The sequence below is a fragment of the Notolabrus celidotus genome, chromosome 20 (assembly GCF_009762535.1).
Source record: "Notolabrus celidotus isolate fNotCel1 chromosome 20, fNotCel1.pri, whole genome shotgun sequence".
NCBI classification, from domain to species: Eukaryota; Metazoa; Chordata; class Actinopteri; order Labriformes; family Labridae; genus Notolabrus; species Notolabrus celidotus.
Window position 1 is genome coordinate 10,739,628 of NC_048291.1, and position 17,728 is coordinate 10,757,355.

Genomic DNA, 17,728 nt, shown 5'->3' on the forward strand with positions numbered 1-17,728 from the left:
GACTTAGTCACCGATCATTAGAGAACCGCAGCTCTGCTCACCCACCAACACAGAACGAGGGAGGCAGAGCAGCACGAGAGATCACACACCGGATCCACCTACACACACACACACACACACACACACACACACACACACACACACACACACACACACACACACACACACACACACAAGGCTGATTACTCATGCACATTTCATTCAGCACAGCCATGTGAAATGAATGTCTTCACATCAAAAGAAATAGAGTATGAAAAGTGAAAATGACGGTTAGGTAATTTTCAGGCATGAAGGCACATTGAGGCAAAGCTGCAACATAAAACCAAACACACTGTCACACCTTTTGAATATGAGTAAGTCATCACTGAGAGGCTGAAAAAAGGCTAAAGGTCACATAAGAGTCTGCAGAGGGTGCTGAGCTAACACCATCAGTGTCCAGGACTTACCAGCTCATTATCATCACACACACACAGAAACTTATCCACACCATGATACAAGTTTGGTTTGTGTTTTAGGCTCTGGTATCTTGTGTTGTGTTGCAATTTAATGACTAAATAAGTAAAGTAATTAATCTTTTGTTGGCTGCTAATGGGGGGATGGAAGCAGTATAAAAACACTTGCTAATTTCAAGAGTAGTAACCACAGCCCAAGATTGAATCCAAGCAAGTTCAATTATTTGGATTAGTTTACTCAACCACAAATTAAAAGCACATCCTATTCAGAATAAGTGTTTGTTGCGAAGGCAGTTTATTACACACACAGAATTTGTCTCAGTGATGTGGTGCAGAACAATAAACATGGTAGTAGAAGAAAAATAGAAAGCAATTTAACAGGGAAAGTCCTACTGTTGAGACTCCAAAAAAACAATAAAAGAGCTGCACAGTTTGTGCAGGAACTTGCAAAATATTGCAACGGGAGTGTGCAGAATCTTCCAGCGTGAAATAGAGACAGCCAATTACCCAATGTGCATTAATGCAAAGATTTAACAAACTACTGCTGTGCCATCAGCCAGATAATGTTGAGCATTGTTGCTCAAAATCATCTCAAACTGGAATGCACTGATGTTAAAAAATTGCATTATCCCAATCAGTGCATGAGGCAAAAGTTAAGTTGACTTGTGCATCATAAAATGAAACATCTTACTTTTTTTTTTTAATGTCTAATTGTAGTTTTAGTTCTGCTGGTTTTGCATATTTCATTTCAGTGAAAGCTCTGAGTACCTCTCCCACCTCTGTCCACTGAACAGCAGTGAACAGGGAGTGACTGCTCAGGCTGACAGATGGGCCCTGTCCCTCCATCTTTACTCACGTTTGATCTCCGCTGTCTGACTGTCAGGCTGCCCCCCCCCTCCAGCTGTTTGAGGCAGGCTGAATGCCAGATGATGGAAGACAGCAGAGAAGCCAGCTGCTGGCTGGGATCTCCTCGAACTGGCATTTCAGAAATTGTGAGCGGCTTTAGTTGAAGGTGTGTGTACTGTGTGCAGTGATCTGTACCATTCTTGATAGCGGAGATCAGAATGAAAGATTCTGTCTTTTCTGTTAAATTAAAGTCACATCTTGAACTTGAATTTGTTTTCCTAATGTTGTGGAGAAGGATCATTGTAAAACCTGAACTTTGTTTCTGTTAAGTCACCTTTATGAAAGTAGACAGTGTGCTCGGCCCACACAGGCTTTGAAAAGTGTTTTGACAAACTTTATTTGCAGAGAAAGTTCCTACAGTATCCGGTGTGGAAAATATACATTCACGAGATTATTGGGTAATTGGCTGTGAGCTGTATATCTTCTTGTTTTGTCTAAAATGTGTGAGATTTTAATCATGCTGCAGAGAAAGAAATCTGCCAGTGACATTTAACAGCTCAATCATTTTTCCAATCAATTGTCTGTGTTCTGATTAGAAGAGAACCAAGACAGCGGAAGAAGGTAATTTTAACAGGAATAAACTGATTGCACACTGAGGCAGGCAGAAATCTGTTGGAGGGAAATCAGACATCCAGACAGAATACTGTGATGTATGACAGTCGTTTCCTTTTTAATCCTAATGTGGCTCCACTAACTTGATGACAGGCACATTAAAAATGCATCAAAGGTTCAGAGTCTCACATCTGAAGGTGGATGATGTTATAAAGCCATGACTTGTAGAAAGAAGATACACTTTTAAGATTTGTGTTTTTGTTTAACCCTTTAAACCTGCAGAATAAATGACTCAGCAAGTGCTTACAACTTTGACCTTGACTCTGTCACATGAACTTTACTGGACAATGACCACCACTGTGCCTTCTGTGATTTAATAGTTATTTATTACTGCCTATTTATTTTCATTCAATATTTTAGCTGAATTATTTATTCAATATATATTATATATATATATATATATATATATATATATATATATATATATATATATATATATATATATATATATATATATATATATATATATATATTATTCAACATTTCCACTCTGACTACCTCACTTATTCTGCTTTATCTACCTATTCACTCTTCCCCCATATTTAGTTTAACCCCCACAGTCAGCCCTGTTCTAGGCTGTCCTCATGTTGTTGTTTTTGTTTTGTTTCTTTCATTTTGTTTTTGTTGTCTGTTGAATTGTTTATCTTTCATTTTATTGCGCTTGCACCGCTTCGCACCTGCCATGTGGGAAACGCAATTTCGTTCAGCTGTATACAAGCTATCCAGATTAATGACAACAGTAGCGTACTTAGGCTGTTTGAGGGCAGGGCCAAAAAACAAAAAATAGGGCACCTCCTTTCAAACCCTGTACTCACAGTTAAGGGGGGAAAATGTTAGCATCTTAATTCCCTGCATTCTGGTGAATATTTATGTGACCAATTGTGGGAGAAATTAATTATGTAAAAAAGGGAAAATAAAATAATATGTATTTTATATTATTGATCATATTAAAAAATTAGAATAACATAACATAATTAACGACAAGGGCATACAGAGGGCTTTTTTTTTTTTCTTTTTTACATTGAACTCTCTGGAGGAGCATCCAGTGGGTACTTTTTTGCATTTTATACACAGGGGCAGCCAGAGTGCACTTTTTCATGCATTTTCTGAAAGAGGACCTGAGAAAGCAATTTTTAATGTTTTATTTACTACAGTGGAATCCTAGTGGGCACTTTCTAACGCCCCCCTGAGTACACCACTAAATGACAAGTTTGGGTTGATTTGGTTTGTTTTTGTTTATTTAATGTTATTTATTGATTTATCTTCAAAAAAAGAAGAAGAATATCGGTTTTGGCCAACTGCGTGTTGTCATGCCATTTTCTACCACACATTGTGTAAAGTCACAACGTCCTTAAGAATTCTCCAATGTGGTGACGCAAAAGATGAAAGTCATTCTCTTGCAAAAACAGTGACATCCCTGACTTTGGAGGTTTAATTATAGATTGATTAAAGCAGGACATTTATAAAAAAGGGTTAAAATACTGTGACAGTGTTACAGGACAGAAAATCAAAACTTCAGCTGACGCCTCTGATCTGCTTCATTATGAAACACAATCTGTCCTCGTGTCAAAAAAAACAAAGTAACTGAAAGCGACGTGTAGAGAGTGGAGAAAAAAACAAAAACGTCCCTGCTGGCCGAGGAGAAAGTGAGAGAACAAGAAGAACTGGTATCTCAGCTTTTTTGGCCGAGGAGAAAAGAGAGCGGGGTGTTGTTGTGATGATGAACAGAGGATGAAAATAGAAATGCAGACAAACAAACAAGGCTCAGTGTGAGAGTCTGGTATTTCAGAGCAGTTCCTGCCAGGTCTGGCGCGACCGCTGCTCTGTCCTCCCCCTCGTCTCTCTGGGTGTCTGATCCCAGCTCAGACGCTCGCTTTGCGCCGCAATTTGTCCCCGGCAAGTATAAAAATTCAACACATACACTCCCAAATCTGTGTACAAGTGAGGGGGCCGGCTGTGCCTTTCATTCGCCTTGTTTGCTAGTTTGCTCCCCAATCATGTCGGTTGTTTGTTTGGCTTCCCTTTCTTCCTCTCTTTTCTTGTCACTTTTCATCATCACTGCTTCCGTCTGTCTTTCTCTCTCTCGTCAACTCTTTTCTCTCTCTCATTCTTGGTGTACCTCTGAGACAGTACTCCCTGCCTCGCTTCATATCAGGCTTTAGGCTGTTTTAATGCACCAATTAGTCTGTTGTCTTGACTCACACACGGTGAAAAGAGCAGAGCGGGGGAAACGTATATTCATTGAGACAAAACAAATTCATCGTAACCTTTCATGGAGACAACAAACGAGTGACTGAATCAAAAGCTAACAGGCGAATACAAAGCAGCTAATGGGCCAGTGTGAGCGGTTTATAATGAGTCACTGCCCTCGACGCGTGGGACCGGATATCGACACTGACCTGCGAACACACTCACATAAACACAACCTTTGACCCCAGTCTAGCCTAGGTGGGATTGATTTGATTGCCCTTTGGCTCAAGGCAGCCTCCCACCTGCTGGGGTCAACAGAGCTTTGACCTCTGGCACAACATGGAGGCCCAGTGAGTTTGGGCTCTCTTATAGAAACCTCTCATGGGCTGCTATCTAACAGAATCCTCAGTGAGGTGAGTATGCTGAAAGCCGTGACCTGCCCCTCTGATATCCCAGTGGATACCTTATGCTGTCATGAATATGCTCATGAATATTCAACTCGTACTGTCTTTTTTCCGATGGAGTCTCGAGAGCGAATGCTCCACCGGCTGTTCCTTTCAGCTGACTTAAAGAGATGCCATATGCTTTGGAATTTCAAAAAGCATAGAGCCACCTGCAGAAAAACAGTTGTAGACTTACCTTATACTTCTTTTATGATTTTCATTGTACTGGCTTTTTGAAGGATCCACGGCAGATTCACTTTTATTTGGCAAGTGTAGTTCCTCTTTTCCACCTGTGAAGAAGTTTGTGAGGATTTGCACGTGGGGAGATAGATCATTTGCAGTGTATGCCAGAAAATCTGACATTCTGTTCTCTGTTTGTGGTAAGTTTAAAACTGCACAAATTGTGTATAAGGCAAGGAAAAATCTCCTTCCAGGAAATATTCAAAGATTGTTCTTTGGAAGAGATGGGGGTTGTAACTTAAGAAGGAAGTTAAGATTGAAGATGGTGAGTGTTCGGTCCACAAGGAGAAGTTTTTGTATTTCAATCTGTGGTGTAAAACTGTGGAGCAGTCTCAATATAGAGCTACAGCAAAGTCAGAACATAATCCAGTTCAAGAAGAGGTATAAAGAAATTATTTTCATGAGGTACAAGGAGGAAGACACGTGTTGATAATCATGAGGGGTTTACTTATGATTGTCAGTGTAAATATGAAAATTTGACGTGTGGGAGTGCAGCAGTATAATTCCAGAAAATAGTGAATAAAGGGGTAGGATTAGATAAGTTTTAACTTCTTCCTACTCCTTTTCGCACATGTAAAGTAAAATGTTTCAGTGCTTGCTAATGGAACTGATTGAGTTTGTTTCTTTTGTATAAATCTTTCTTTTTTTTTCTCTTGTATGTTTGTATAACTATTTCTTGTTTTCTACTTGTATGTTTTTTTATTTTTATTTTACTAGTACATGTTTGAAATAAAGACATCAAATCAGGTGCACTCCATAAATAGCTGTCTGAAGTTTGCTAAATTAAAAAAATACCAGGTGTAGTGAGAACTCAGTGGAAGGGAGAAATGCATTAAGGTTCTATATGTACCAAAAATTGAGCAAAGCATTGGTTCAGACAGGACACAAAGTCAACCTCAGCCCACAGTACATTACCTGCTCTTAATGCCAGCCCGTATCAGCTGATTACATCGCCGCATCAAATTGGGATCTCCAAAAACTGGCGTTCTCTCTAACTTTAGCCTGCCTACTTTGCTGCTTCCCCTTGCAACCCACCTGCTCTCCCTGCCATGGCTTTTCATGCACACAAAAGGGAGGGTAGGTGTGCTCTGCACGTCTCAGGCTTTGGCATTCCACATTGGCACATGGAAGGGCAGGGAGCTCCCAGAACAGAGCCACACTGCCAAATATAATTTAGTGGATGCAAAAAATTAATTTTCTTTGACAAAAGTGGTCCTGACTGAATTACATAAAATGTGCCATATATTAGATAAATGGCTCTGATTGGATCAAACAGAGCTATGTTTTATGGTCATATGCCTGAATAGGATTGGTTGCATCTGCCAGACCAATAAGGATCGAATAAAACAAGCAGACATTCTACCCAACATGACCGCAGTCTGAACCCATTCAGTATACATTAAAGTATCATGATCTGTCTCATGGCATTTGCACACAAGTCCAGTTTTTCTTTTGAGCAGCCCATGCATCCAGAGAATTGTTGGTCTGGCAGTTCCCTTCTCATTTATTCCTGACAGACAATTTTTTGGATGATGTGTTTGATTGTCATTAAACAATTATTAAGTCATCCACATTTGGTTAGTATTGGAATCTTTTTCATCAAGATACTGTAATATCAGGCATTTTAGGCTGCAACAATCACATAAAAGAGTCACAAAATCCTGGGAGTATATGTAATAGATCCACAAAAAGGACTTTTTAAAATATATGTGATGTAGGTACATTACCAAAATGAGGCAGATGAAAATAGATCATATACATTTCATTTAAAATTATTTTTATGCTATAAATTGCCTGAAAAAATTCAAGCAGGAGTTGTTATCTTGAAACTTGAGCTTATTTAATTGAGAGAGGAATAGCATCAATAGCTAAGGGCAAACACATACCCCAATGGCTTCAACCATGTTCCTTTCTCCCTAATGCTGGATATGTGCGTACATTTGTTCACCCTGTGTGTGGGAGTGTGACCATTATTTCCCCTCATCACAGTGCGCCCTAACACAGGACAAGCTTGTAGTCTGTCACTACCAAACCCCTGCAGACCGGGTCAGACATCAGCCAGCAGAGGTGCCGAGGAAGGTGATGAAAGTGGAATGAAATGGAGAAAAAATAAACCGAGAGGACAGTGCTCGGAGACACGTCAGACCCCCAGTGTGTGTGTGTGTTGATATATTGGCCTAACCTTCATGGGCAGATTTCACACACTCAGTCTCACTGCTGCGCACTCGCTGGGGTGTTTGGACTGGTGTCAGGACTAAGATTGTGTATGTTAGCTGTTAATAAAAAAGGGCTGAGATTCACCCATATGTAAGGGTTTCAGTCATGACCTGTTATTATTTTAAGATGGGCTAATACATGTTTAAACCTTTATCTTTCTGAAACAGTGCACATGAAAACCAGGTAGAGAATAGATAGTTTAAAATGAGCTGTCCTGGGTTGTCGGCAGCCTTCTGTTCAATGAACAACCACAGACAGGAAGTGATATTGTACAAATTTCCCTACTGTACTTTAAAGTAGCTTATTTTTAACTATTATTCTTTGATTTTTTTTTTTGTAACTCAAACATTTTAACACATTTATTTTTTCTGTCCATTACGATGTCAACACAGCCTCAATACTTGAGTTTTAATGCTTTAAGAGCAATGCCTTTTTGTCCTTTTACTACTTTTATAGAACAAACAGACTTTTCCCATCAGCCTCTGCTGCACTTTGTGTTAACTATTTATTTGTTTCATTTTTATTGTTTGCAATTCTGTATGTCAACAGGCCAAACTAAGATGAAAATGATGACGACCACTGCAACTAGTCCTAGTTAACATTAGCATGTCAGCATTGTCTGTGTCAAATCAATGCCGTAGCCTACGCCTTAAGTCTGCGTGGTCGGACATGCACCTCCTCCAAACGACGCAGACCGTAAATCTTGTGATTGGTACGGCATTGTTTTTCCTGCATTTGCAGCACTTCTGAAATTGCTGTACATGTAATCTCCACCTACATCTCTTCTGTATTCTTACATGGAATGTTTGTTGTATGATAAACAGTAAAATGTATCATCTTTAAATTAACATAATACGCTCTGAATTGCTGTGAAAAAGCAAGCAGAAAACATAGTGGGACCGGAAACAGCCAGCCCCACTATATGTTATAGAGACAAACACTGCTGGTGTACTGCAGTGTAACGCTGACACATCGACACCAAGCGGCAACCTCCGGTATAAAAATATGAGTCCAATGCGGAACTGCTAAAAACTAGAGTTAATCGAGGATCCGCTTCAGGCTGGCTCCAGAAGTACTGGAAACCACATACACACCAATTCAAAAAGGCAGAAATAAACATGTTTACAGCGAGTGTAGTCTGGATAGCTCATTTCTCAATTGGCTCTCACTATAAGCTGCGGGGGGGGGGGAAGCTGCGGCTAGGAGGCTCAAAGCCCGCCTCTTTACGTCACAATCACTCCACAGCAGCAATATCGCTACCGCCAATGATTGGCCTCAAAGCAGCGCTTCAGAAACAGATGGGTGACGTCACGGATACTACATCCATATTTTATAGAGTCTATGATCAACACCAAAGTATGAAGTGCTCATGTTTACAGACTGCCCTATTTTACGAGGATTTTGCGTGTGCTATCGGCTGTCACCATGGAGAGTTTGAGAGAGCAGAGTGGCCTTAAGCGATAAATGAAGTTTGAAGCCATGGAGTTGGAGGTCTTTGTGGAGGAGGGAAATAAACACATCCGTGAACTCCAGCAGAGACATCTCAGCGTTAGAAACGTGATTTGGGAGGCCATCTGTGAAAAGGTGAATGATGTGAGAAAAAAAACAGAAGATCTGCTGATGAAATAAACGCATTTACTCTACTCCAAAATGTTTTGATGGAGTTTAGAGAGCAATTTGATGAGGCTAAGTCTGCCAGTCTTGCTCTAGAAAAGTTAGGCGTCACTTGGATCACTGCCCCAGGGAGCAACTTTCGGGTGAACGTTTTTAATGCCTGATATCATCATCCAGCAACTGTCCCAAAGATTCACCAGCTTAAATGGAACTGTGAACATATTTGAGTCAATTCACCCCAACACACTGCTGCAAGCACGTTTTTTTCTCACACTCCCAAATCTCATGTTGCAGGTTTGATAAAATCCAGCACAGGTGTGGTTACAAGAAACTACTATTTGCGGTCAATTCATGGGTGAAACGATTTGTTTTAACATCTACAAACTTAACTGAGACAAAGTTTTACAGGGAGAAATGTGCTCTGTTAATGAAACATTTGAAAAAAGTTCACATTTATGAACCTAGCATGTGCAGGTGTGCAGGGTTTGTACTATAAAAACACCCAAACAGTGCATCAGACTCACAGGAGAGCTCTGAGTCAGTTCCAGTATTTGATTATCCCTCTTGTTCCCCTGAGAAAAAAGCATATTTTTCTTTATAGGTACACAAATGAAAATCCAAAAAGCTTTAAATATAAAGCCTCAAATAATTACAAGTGAATCCCAGATTCTCATAAATAAAGCATCCTTCTTAGAACAGATTATCTTCATGTTTTATTCTATCTATCCTACTTTTCATTTACAAACAAGGATTATGATCTGCTTTGTTGTTGTTTTTAATAAAGGTTCAGTGCCCTGCTATGATTACAGTGAAATGAATTTTGGATCAGGGACTATCCTCAGTGGGTATTACTTAATACTGATGGGACTGGGAGACTATAAAACAAAGTTCTTGTGTTTGAAACGTAAGAGAAGTGACCCTTCATGCCTCCTCTAGCAAGTGTTATATAGTTTAGTGGCCATGTTAAATGAACTGGTACAAGCTTAACCTCGCACTGCTCTCACACTTTCATACCATTGGAGAAATAACTGATGGATCTAAGCAGATGCAGGTTTGTGCTGAAGTTACTCATAGTTTTACTGGACGTGAAATTGATGATATGTTTTGTGTTTCCACTTAAGATGCACAGCAGTATTAGAAGTAGATTTCATTTCCAGCCTGAGATTGCTGCAACACTTTAAAAATCCATCCTTATCCACGCAGCATTGTCCTATGAATACATTAGATGTATCTGAAAAACACTGGTGAATCCATCTGATGACTATCTGGATGTCTAGAATAAATGAAATTCAAAGGGCACATCGCCCACTCCCATCTGCCCGTATGGTGGTTGAAGAACTTGAAGAGTTCACGTCAGAACTTTGTTTGATTTGTAGCTTGAATGCTGCTTACTGTGAGGCATAAAAACCCACTTTCAAAAGCAGGACTGGATGTACAGAACGCTGTCAGAGAGAAAAATACACTGTAGGAGATAATGAGGTAAATATTCCACTCCTGGTGCCACAGTGCTGTTGTTTTCCTACAAACATCTCTGGTACTCTGCACCTGATGTTCGGAGAAATTTAAAGGGCACTCTAAGCTGTGTGGGATTTTTGGGCTGTGAAAAGATTGTACCTCTGATTTTAGAAGCTGAAGGACCCTGAATGGAGTAACAATGCTCATTTGTGTTGATGTCAGTGGTTGTGTAAAGGTAAATTTCTGCGACATGAAAAACAGTAAAGAGTTGTGCAGGGTTACTTTAAAGCATAACTTTTTTTTGTCGTTGTTTAAAGTTTTAAACTTTCTGAATATGATACCTTTGTTAAATTAAAACCTACATCAATGCCAGACCCTGACTTTGCCTAAATGTATGTCTGTTTTGTACTTTCATTGCTGTTTTATAACAACTACAAAAAACAAAAAACTTCTGGGATTTTTCCGATCTCATCAGTTTGTATTTAAAAAAAACATAACAGACACGGCCTCTTTTGATCTTAAATCTGCAGGCTCAGTGGTAATTGATCAGGAAATGTATTTTCTAGATACACTAGAATACAATTTTGTGCCCTGTGGCCCTGTTGCACCGACACTGTTTAAGATGTGTCTTAATCTAGGGTGCAAACCTCTCACTCAACAACACATTGAAACTACTTCATTACTAACTTGAGCTGTGTCATCATTTGGTTGCATCATGAAGACATGAGGTTAATCTCAACTAGTAGAACTTGGCATCCACACTAACTAAAATATGGTTATACAAATGACGTTTTTGCTTCCTAACTAAAAGAGGTTTTTTTCTTGAGGTGTTTGTTATGGTGTTGCCTCTCATGTCTCATTGCCTATGAACAGACTAACAGCTGAAAACAGAATCCCTCAACTGCCATTAATCCAGTAAAAGCGACAGGTGAAATATGACATAGCATTTTGATAAAGTAGGGATGTAACAGTATTGTCAATTCCCCAGTATCGGTAGTAACAGAAATGTCTCGATACCTGCGTGGACCTGTGAGAGTGAAACAATGGGTCTCCTGGGCAAAAGTTGTCATTTTTGTGTCAGCCATAGCAGCAGCTTGGAAAGTGTTTCTCTTTGTGTCTATGTCTGTAACTTTGTGTTTTTTGCTGCTGACTGTCTCGGCCAGGTCTCCCATGAAAAAGAGATCTTTGATCTCAATGGGACGAACCTGTTTAAATAAAGGTTAAATAGGTTGCTGCCTCAGCAAACAGAGCTTCAAGGTGACATATCAAGCAAAATCGACTTTTTAATGGTTCTCTACCTGAAATATGTGTCCCTGGCATGTCTACAAACCCCCCAAAAATGAAAAAAAAATCCATTCTGCCCCTGTTCTGATTTCTCCACCTTTCTGTAAATGTGTGCTGAAACGAGCCGCTTCAGTTTTCCGTGTTTTTCATATGTCACAACGCCATCCAGTCTGTAACGGAAGCCAGAGCTCGGAGCTTGTTCAGCCCATAGACTGTATAAAATACAACTCAACTCCTCCTCCGTCTTTCATTACCTGCACACGTGTGCTAACAAGGAGCTTAGGAGGGAGGCATGCTAGTTGTAGGCTGTCTTAATAAACACAAAGGTCGGTTTTACTCCCCACGTCTGCAGATTTGAAGATCTAGTGGATGATTTTTATTTTTCATGGAAAAGTGCTAGCGCTAGTTAGCATAACCACATAGCTACATGTTCGTAGCTGTGTACCAAGGCACACGTTGACATACTGACAAATAAAACAACAAGAAACACAAAATCTGTGACCAACCGTTCCAAAAGGTCCTGCTGCAGGTGCCTCTCCGTCAGGATCAGATTCTGGATCAAGTTCAGAGGGTTGAAGTAACGCGTATCTGTGAGCAGCCATGTCTATGCAGCCAACCGGTAAACATTAGATCAACGTGCTGGACAGCCAAGGCCAGATCCATTTCCTGAGGGGACGTGGTCAGAGAGCTTATTCTTATTTAAAGGCACAGACACAGAAAACAGCCTGTTCTGAGCAGGGCTGAAAAAGAGGGGTTTACAGGCATGCCAAAATCTGATTTCAAAGTGTTTTTTTAAGCAATAAGCTTTAAAGACATGTTTTTGGGACCTCTTAGACCAATACATTTTGATGAAAAAGAGCATAATATGTCACCTTTAATGAACATGGTGGACACTGATGGCAAGGATAAGGATTTTGAAAGCTGCTTTGAAGTCTAATGTACGGAAGCATTTTGGTTTCCTCGTGTCAAGAAATGAGGAAGAAGAAAAGACGAACAAAAACAATATGCAGACACTGCCAGACTGCAGTGACTAACACACCGGGAGTATGAGTAATGTGAGAAGTTACTTGCGTAATCATCACCCTGTACAGACTCAAGAAGATGTGTCGAAAAAATCCAGCCAGGCCAAAAGACTAAAGGAAGTGTTTACAGCCTCATCTCCTCATAACAGTGCGAAAGCTCACAAGATCGCAAGATGTATCACTGGATATCTAGCCAAAGACCTACGGACATTAACTGTGGTTGAAAATGAAGGATTTAGGTTATTAAATATTCTGGAGCCACAGATTAAATTCCCATCACGGTCATACTAAAGCCAAAGGTTACCAGGTCTCTATAAAGAGAAAGAGGCTGAAGTTACATACAGCCTTAAGCAAAGAGAGTTCTCACTCACCAGGGATGGATGGACTTCATGAGCTTCTCCGAGCTATACAGTTTAACAGGGATTTTTTTTCCAAATGTTCCTTCGTCTTGTTTTTTAAATACCACAATAAATACTGTGCTGGGGTTGTACTGTGATATAATCGGTTTGAAGATTTTGTTACTGTTACATCCCTATGATAAGGTGATAATTCATCTACAGCTAGTGTGAAACGACAACCTTCATCTACAACATTTAGGTTTATCCAATGGTATTATGTATGTATTCCCATGCAGATGATATTCTCTTCGCATGTGGAAAATAAAAGCGGGCTTACAGATCAAAGTCATCATCCATTTCTAAAGGTTGTAATCTAACGCACTGCCGACACTAAGCAGGTAAAACCTTCTGCTCCTCCTCGTTCTGCCAATAATTCCATCTTTCACAATGATGCATCGTGACAATCTCTGTTTTACAGAGCTAGTGCAACCAAGTGCCAATGTTTGTATTTGCCCTTTTTGAGACCTGTTTATTAAGTGTCCCAACTTGGCTGATCCACATATTCCTTGGTTGCGTATTGATTCTTAATACTCTGCCAAAAAAATATAAAAGCAAACAGAATGACTGCCATGGATGGTCTCACAGTAATAAAACACTGGTAGTTAAAGAGTTAAAACCTCAGAACCAGGAGTTGTGTGAGGATTTGTCTCAGGAGGTAGCGAGCGTGATCACAGGACAGCAGGAGTGTGTGTGGATTCTGGTGCTTACATCTGGACGGGGCTTGGACAGGTCCCAGATCTCCAACTGGGTGACAGGCTCATCTGCTCGGCAACCTTGGCCAGCTGAGATGGGGGGCTGCGGCGGGGGGTCTGCAGAGGGGGATTATGGAGGTGTTAGGCTTTGACAAGGGCAGACAGGACAGCCAAGTGTCACAGAGTGAGCCCATCACTGCCTAATTCTCTCTCTCACACACACACACTTTGTCTTCTGCTGCCTCCATATTTATCAAAAGGGAACACAAAGGCAGGTCAGTGAAGCTCTCAGGGGTATTATGAATACATTTAAAGCTTGTTCTGGTTTGTTTTTATTTTCTTTCTTGTCTTCCTTAAAATCTCTGCTTTCAAATCTCTCTACCTTTACACCTGCTGTGAGTCACAGAGTTTGTCCAACGAAAAATTGATTATAACATCCAAACTTTTTCACTCTTTAAAGTCCCAAGTTACCATCAGTATTCTTGGAGGAGAAACCCAAAACTAAATAATATTCCTAACACAATATTTGTGTCATACAGGCTGCAGCAATGAGCTGAAATAAATGAGAAGCAAAACACCATGTCATCAGTCTCTCTTCTCAGCTTTCTCCCATTTTCTCAGTATGCTCAAATGTGTGGCTGAATGTGTGTGTGTTTGCACATATGTGTACAAACTATCAGTGTTTGTGTCTAATCTCTTTTTCTTACTGAGTAACTCAGGGGCTCCCCGAGAAGTCCAATAAAAGTGATTAAAAAAGACAGGGGTGGTACAGAGGCACCGTGGAGCAGCTGCAAACCTCCCAAAAAGCTGTAATTACTTTCCCCTTCATCTTTCCCTCCCTCACCATCTCCCAGAGTCTGATTACTTACCTAGGAGAAAATCTAATTGACACAGCAAATTGGCAAACACACTCTGAGAACTTCAGCACTAAGCCAGTCGATCCTGACTAGATAATTGAGAGAAATATAGCTTCGCACCTACCCGGGTCTTTGTGTGAGGGCTTAAAAAGGGGATGTGGTATCTGTCTTTTCAGGCTGCTGATAAGAATCAGATAGAGTCAGTAATTACAGATTGGAACACCACTGGGAAGGCTAAAGAGCTGAAGAGAAACAGGGTGAAGAGTTATTTGTAAAGACTTTCTCCACTTTGCTTGTTAAGGCAGAGACAGGACCTGTGCTGGAAACGCTTTCAAAAGTTGTTTGTGTTTGTTTTTTGTTCCCACTGCCAGTTCTGTTTGTATTGGCACTCCAGTGAATGAGAATTTGGTGGCCTTCTTTCAGCTACCAGGTGACACCCATCAATTTGGCCTCTGATGTTTGGAGAATAAGTAGTTCTTTGCTTGTTTTAGGCACCGTATTTTAATGCTTGGTGACTTAAATTGGAAAAAATTTGCTAACCAGTCTACTGACGTAGGAAGGAACCAATTTTAGATACATAAAACACATACATAAATAACAGAGTCTGTAGGAAGGACCCGGTTTTGGTGTCTGAGATATTCCAATTTTCATTCGTCCTTGTGAAATCCACCAGGTCCTCCGCGGGCTCAAGACGATCTGCATGCATCCTCAAGTGTAAAAAAATTAAGCCAATGTTGAACTGTAAAAAACTGCAGTCCCTTGAGTGTCCACTTGGGGCTTGCTGCAAAATCAGAGGACTTGGGTCTTTTGTTAAAATGATTCCCCCCATGTACAGGATTTATAAGCACATGCTCACAGCATTTCCCAAAGAACGATGATGGTTGGTGACTATCTATTGGAAATGTTACTTTAAATACCTAACCCAGTTGAAAGGTTACATGTTTCATCATTTATATTGCACTTTTACTCAATCTTATTTTAGTGTTTGTTAACAACTAATCATTATTTCTGGACTTTCACGTGGGAAGTGAAGTTGTTTATCATTGTCGTCAATTGTAGTCTGAGTAGTATTGACCAAACAAGTATCAGTGGGCTGTAGTGTTTGCCGGAAAAATCTTCTGTGTCGAGAGCAAAAGCAGGGGGAGTATAATCCACTTTAATGACATCCCTGTTCATCTGGGTTAATCTGACAATGAGTTATTTATCTCTATAAACAGATATTTCGATACAAGACCAGCAAACAGTGCATTCTAGATACGATTTTTAACTAAAAACAACAAATCTGCACTACAAAGTTTTGCAAAAACAATCAGCCAAGTTAGATTACCTGACATCCTGGAATGCATCAGGAATGATCGCTCTCACCTCCATCCAAACAAATATTTTTTGTTGTTGTTTTATTCTGCTCTTGAGTACAGATCTGACTAAGCTAGCTTTTTCTCTTTTTACAAATCTACATCATGATGTTGTCATTTTGGCTACCTTTTAAGCCAATCAATCCCAAGAACATCAGCTTCATACCACTGATTGAAGCCTCTGTGTAATTTACTAACTACTGCTGAACTTAGAACCAACAGAAAGCGATGAATGGGTGCTCCTGCAGGGTATGTAACAAACTGAAAATTAATTAAACTTGAAGGCTTCATAGAAAAGGACGTTTTGACTGGATGTTGTGTAATGCTGACTTCTGGCGACCCTAGAATAAGCAATGGGGATGTTCTGGTGGAAGTCTCTCTTATTTTTTGTGTTTTCCGGCGGCTTGTTTGCAGACCAGCAGCCTGTTTCATCAGCTGTGTGTAAGTTCAAACGTAGCCTAGTTTGAATGTAATTTCGCATTTAGGATGGAATTGCTCTCTACTAATGTTTTGGGCGTTGCACCAGCTGAGATAGTTCCAACGTGAGCCTAAGTTACAACTTAATTCTTACAGTTAGCTCCTAGTAGGTGTAAATTCCTCCGTAGTGTACCGGTTGACATGGCGCGTCGTTTTGAAAGGTAGAATGAGTTGGAGGATGAGGAGATACAGAGGGTTCTCCCAGCTAAAGTACGTCAGCAATGTGTTATCTGCAAGAGATTATATCCTTTGTAAAAATATGATGACCAAGATTTTCACTCCTAAGTATTAACGTATGTTGTAGTTGATAATTTTACCACTTGATGGCTATAGTTATCACCTTACTATGACACTTTATCAATATTTACATACATGTTGTTTTTATTCTGCGAATGTAGCGACAGTTGGCAGAAGTTTGTTTAAGCTGTTGGTCAGTTCTGAGACGATTAGGCATGAAAGATAAATTGGTGCTTTCCTCTGATTGGCTGCTGGAAGTGTAAAAGTCATATCTGCAAAAGATTTTTGGGTGAGTTTGGACATTACAGTCCACTAGTTAAGATGAAACTTACGTCTCTGTGGTGAAACCAAATAATGACACAACTTAAGTCACAAACTAGCTAGTTTCAAAGCATGGTTTAGGGTGGACTTTAGACCCTAACTTAGGACACAACCTACGCACAGCTGGTGCAACAGGCTGCTGGTTTGTTGTCAGATGGCCCTTAATAAACCTTGAATGCTTGCCCAGGTTTAGTCCATGCATGTGGAAGATTAGCCCCTTGTACATTCCCGTTTCAAGATGGAGCCAATATGCCTTTGTCAATGTGCCGTAATAGGTGAGTGAATTTAGAGCAGGCATCAGAGGTGTAGAAAGAGGCACAAACGGCATTGCTGTTAAATGGAGCCTCTTTGTAGTCCTACAGTTTCTCAGTCTGTCAACAAGGGAAGTTAAAATCTGAACGTAGTAAAAAAAAAAAAAAACTGTGATCAGTATAAACAAAGATACAAACTGAATAAATACTCTTACCGCATCATGGTCACCATGCATCATGGCTGCATCATAAGTCTTCCTGCAGCGTTTGACCCCTGGTTTCACCCGCTGTCCATGACTTTATAGTTGAGCCTAAGGGGGGGTCAGCTGGTCGGTACAGAGGTCTTCTTACTCCCTTTCCCGCCTCTGTAAGAGGCAATGACAGGCGGGCTCCTCAGGGTGATATGCCCAGCACAGTGAACCTTTCGACAAAGAGGGAGGGAAAGAGCGGGTGAAGAAGGAAAAAAAGAAAAAAGAGAAGGATTATGTGGAAGGAAGAGAGACAGCCATTGTTTGCCTCTAGTAAAAGGAAAGATGAGGGACAGATAGAAAAGAGATGTGAATGAGATAAAGGTGGAACAACAGAAAAGAGAGCGTGTGCAACATGCAGGGGACTACATCTTGAGTGGAAAGAGAGGTTAAAAAAATTGTGAGTGGGGAAGAAAGCAGACGGACACTGGCTGTGACTGCTGCGGCACATAACAAC